The 4,631-nt window shown below is 42.8% G+C and overlaps 1 non-coding gene across 1 annotated transcript; it reads left to right on the top strand.

Moving 5' to 3' along the window:
• The first annotated feature begins 4,184 nt into the window (after window positions 1-4,184).
• On the top strand, window positions 4,185-4,256 carry TRNAA-CGC (transfer RNA alanine (anticodon CGC)). The gene has a single exon. It is a non-coding gene; the product is annotated as a tRNA-Ala (tRNA).
• The last annotated feature ends 375 nt before the right edge of the window (window positions 4,257-4,631 follow it).

The raw sequence follows: 4,631 nt of genomic DNA, 5'->3' as shown, positions 1-4,631 counted from the left end.
ATGTATCTAAAATGAGAGAGGCATAGTAAGCTAACTGAAAATGGTGTCCAAGTTGCACCTGGTCCCACCTGTATTCAAGGCTTTGTAAACAGGGATCAAGACAGAGGTCCTGCTCTCTGTGTCCAATGATCTTCCAGTCAAACAATAAAATAACATTTTAAAAGAAAAAAGATTAACCATAAAATATGTTAGGAAGTAATTTGTGAACTACCTAAAGAGATACCATTACTATTTTTAATATCCACTAGTGTTGTTTGAGAAGTACTTATGGAGGAACTGGCACCTAATATGGACCTTGCGGAAGTGGTAAGATACAGAATTAGCTGACTTTACATCAGCTGGATAAAACTTTTGAAAAAAAATGTAGCCACAAGTGATGACTATAGACAAACAGTTATTTATAACATCTAATAACTTAAAAATTATAAAATATCATAACATGCATATTGTAAACAAAGTCATGGTTATAAAAGATCTCTAATGTACACAAGCAGAGGAAAATTAATTTGATTTTGACTGTTTAATTCCAACTAAAATAAATTTATGTAATTCACAATGATATAATAGCTACCACTAAAATAAACTGGGGAGGCTTATTTAGATTCTTTTTATTAATAGTCATAAAATTTTCACATATAAAATGAAATAAAAACAAATTACTTTATGCCATCCAATTTGCCTATATAAAATGTATCCTCTTTTTTCTTTTATTGATTCTAGAGAGAGGGTAAGGGAGGGAGGAAGTGAGAGAAACGTTGATGTGAGAGACATCAATCTCTGTTGCTTCTTGCATGCGCCCCAGCTGGGGACAAAGCCGGCAACCCAGGCATGTGCCTTGACCAGGAATCAAACCAGTGACCCCTCGGTTGGCAGGACGATACCCAGCCAACTGAGCCACACCAGACTAGAAATACGTGCGGAGGAAAGTTTTAGTCATTCTATGGAATGCTCTTGTACAATCACATGCTCTAATGGGGGCAGGGTGTGCAACAAGTACTGGTGTTGACCACAGTGGAGTCCTTCTTTCAGACTGACGTTAGAGACAGAATTAGCCGACTTTACATTTATTGACAAAAAGGAAAACTATGGAAGATCACTTTGTAGAGGATATAACCATTTTTAACATGGGGACAAATGATCAAGAGCACAAGGGTATAAGAGGAAAACGTCATTGATAACAAAGGAAACCAATCCTAAAAAGAGCTTTGTGGTCTCACTGAGAACTAGTAAGCCAATGCGTATTTACTCTCTGGGACGTCGTTCCATGCTAAAAATATAAATAGGCAGTTTCCACTGAGGTGAGGAGAAAACACAATTCTGGGCGACTCCCATGAACACAACCGTAGGGAGGCTGGGAAAGGAAACAGCTGAATGGATTCTAGCAACAAACCTAAGAACTGAGAGGAGCCCCCAGAGGGAGGATGGCTGAGTCACAGCATAGGAGGGTGGATTGGTTTGCTAGGGCTCTGCAAGCAAAGTGCTGCAAGCAAGGTGGCTTGAACAGCAAGTGTATTGTCTTATGGTTCTGAAGGCCAGAGTCCAAAGCCAAGGTGTCAGCAGGGCCGGTTCCTTCTGAGGCCCGTAAGGGAGTCTGTGCCAGGGTCCTCTGCCGGCTCCTGGAGGCCTGCCGCCGTCTTTGCTGTCCCTGGCTCATAGATGCACCTCCCCTGACCTCTGCCGTCACGTTCACACTGAGCTCTCCTGCGTGTGTCTAGGTCCAAATTTCCCCTTCGTGTGCAGACGCCCGTCACAGGAGAATGGGAGCCCAGCCTCATGAACTATGTCTGCAGGAACGAACTATGTCTGTATGCCTTCAGGGTCTTACCTCTGAGTGCATATTCAATCACGTCCTTCTGCTCTAAAATGTTTAAATAACTTGCTTTCTCTTTCTCAAAAAACCAAAGCATTCACATCATGTGGCCTTTGGTTACCTGATATAAGACAATCTCAAACCACAGCTTTCTCTTCTCACCTCTTTCTCTCTTATTTCCTAGAATCTGACCATCCATCCTATAGTTTTGAGGTTCTCCAATGTTCCACCCACCGGCTCTGTTTTCTTAATCTTCCCCATAAAAATCCTTTCACTGAAAAATAACCTCGCAGCTTTAGCTCAAATGTTCCCTTCGTAGAAATTTTTCGCCAGCCTCCCACTGTTCCTGTTCTTAGGTGTCTGTCCAATGCGCCACATCAGCTGGCAGCCAGCGGAACCACGGCACATGCTTAGAGATGCTTTTCTTTCTACTGGACTGTCTGCTTTGGAGAGAAGGAACAATTTCAATGTATTTTCATTATACTCTGAGTGATAAAGGAAAATTTAGCTCCATTGTGTTGTTTGAAAGAGTAAAAGAATTAATAAAATGGGGCCTCTTGCTGACGTAATGGCTTCAAGTGCTCTGTTTATGAGGTTGCTCTGTTCTCTTCAGGTGGGAACACCGAGTCACCACTTGCTCAAAAGAATTTGCTATGATTTGGATTTACTTTAATCAAAATGTGAATCATTCTGTACTTTCCCATTTTTCAAGAGGAATACCAGCATGCACACATATGAAATTAAATATCTAGTATTATATAGAAAACATAATATCAGGGTAAGGGTTTTCGAGAGCCATCATTGTATTGGAACCAGAGGTAAAAAGAGCAAATATTTTTTTTTCTTTCCTGGTTATTCTACATCATTGTGGACCATGCCTCCTACTAGTTTCATTGATGTGTGTCCTGTATCACTGGGTTGGTTCATAAACGCTGCTGTTGTTCCTAGCGTCTTGGCTGAGAATGTTGCTAGGACAGAGCAAAGCTGCGCTTTAAAGTGTGCATCTTTTTAGTGAAGAGAAACAATGTCGGAGCCAGAATGTGCTGTTAGTGATAACCCGGAAATTAGATTTTCTGTAAGGCTCCCATGAGCTCATAAAATATTTAGAGGGTCCTATGCTAATATCACATCAAAGGTTGTGCTGCGCTCAGCATTGTGGGTCGTGGTAATCAAGCAGATGAAACCAAAAGATAGCTTCTCCATTTGCTTGTGGAATTTTTTGTCCTCGCATTGTGATAATGTTAGTTATCAAACAACTGGTCCGTCTTTATCCTCACAGCCAGTAAACGCCAAGCGCTGGCAGTTCTGCAGGTTTTGGACGCGCGTCTCCAGAAAGAACACGTGGATCGGTGCTGGGTCTCGGGCCCCGCCTGCCACGGAGCCCGGGTGGGCGGCCAGATGTGCCGGGGAACAAAGCGCCATGCCCCTGCCTGCGGACAGTACTGTTATCGCAACAAATAAGCTCTTCTGTCATTTTTCCTTCATCTGCTTTCCTCAGTAACAGGGTGGAAGGGAAGGAGTTCGGCATACGCGCCCCCAGCATATGCCTGTCTGGCGCAGGGATTTCTTGGCGCTGAAGGCAATTGAGCAGAAGCGGACAGGATGCACTCTCTGCCACCCCCATCTGCTGGAAAGCAGTCTACCAACACCCTTGTGAAGGTTGTCCCCGCGCCTCTGTGCCAGAGAGGGGACACCAACCATTTCATCAGACACAGCAAGGCACTCGGAAGCCCACAGCAGACCTCCCTGGGGTGTCCTTACCTTCCAGGGGTTTCTCCCACATCTTTACCTTCTCACAGTTTGCCGCCCTAAAGCCTGCACCCCGTCCTCTCCTTGTCTTATCACTTATCTATAAATTTATTTTTCTGGTTAAGGTGCCACAGAGGCCCCAAGGTCTAATCGCCCCTTTGGGTTCCTCCAGCGCGCGTGCGCATCCTGTCTTCCTCGTGTTCGTCCGTATGTGTCAATCTAAACGGCAGGGCCCCAGCCAGAGTGGATGTAAACTTTTTGTTTGTTTTTTTGTTTGTTTGTTTTTCCTTCTACAGAAGTAATGGGGAAATTGTGGAAGGTAATGAAAATATTTTCTCTGCCTTACAAGGAGGAGACTGCATGGATAAGATGAATTTTGAAGGAAAATGTGTTTCTCATGTCTGTAAATAAGGAAACCAGCATGCTGTTGAACTACTAGGTAGCAGGCCAAATGGATAGGCCCCGGAGGACTACTGAACTCTCCGTGACTGGCAATTGAAACTAGAGGAATCCAATGCCGTTTCATTCCCTAGAGAGAGACTGTCTAGCTCATCTTATTAACAGGAATGGCTGTATTGATTTATCAATATAGGAAACTTTTCTTGCATCTTGTATCTTGCATCTTGGGGATGTAGCTCAGTGGTAGAGCATATGCTTCGCATGCATGAGGCCCCAGGTTCAAACCCTGGCATCTCCAGGTTCCTTCACTGATTACACGGACATGTTCTTTAGACTGGTTTTTTATATATTATGTGTCTTCATAGTGGGGCCGGTATCGTTAGTGCTACACAGTAGTATGTTATTGTAATAAATAAACTAAGTGAAAACCTGGAGATATAATAAAGGTATTTTCTTTCACCATTCATAACTTTTTTCATTAATCCAAAAATGAAGATCTAGCCTTTCCTAAATTAATTCATTTATGTCACTGTTAATATCCTACTTTTAGAAATAAAACCATATCAATGGTCAGTTAAAAACTTACTTGTTCCGCCATGGGTGTGGCCCACTGAAAGAATAAAAATGCAACAAATATACTTATGACACTCCTTTTTCTAAATTGTTCTCACAT

The sequence above is a fragment of the Pteronotus mesoamericanus genome, unplaced genomic scaffold, assembly GCF_021234165.1.
Source record: "Pteronotus mesoamericanus isolate MK-2021 breed Mesoamerican mustached bat unplaced genomic scaffold, CSHL_Meso_final contig_74, whole genome shotgun sequence".
Taxonomy (NCBI): domain Eukaryota; kingdom Metazoa; phylum Chordata; class Mammalia; order Chiroptera; family Mormoopidae; genus Pteronotus; species Pteronotus mesoamericanus.
The sequence above is the reverse complement of the archived record's forward strand: the minus strand, read 5'-3'. Positions and strand labels throughout refer to the sequence as shown.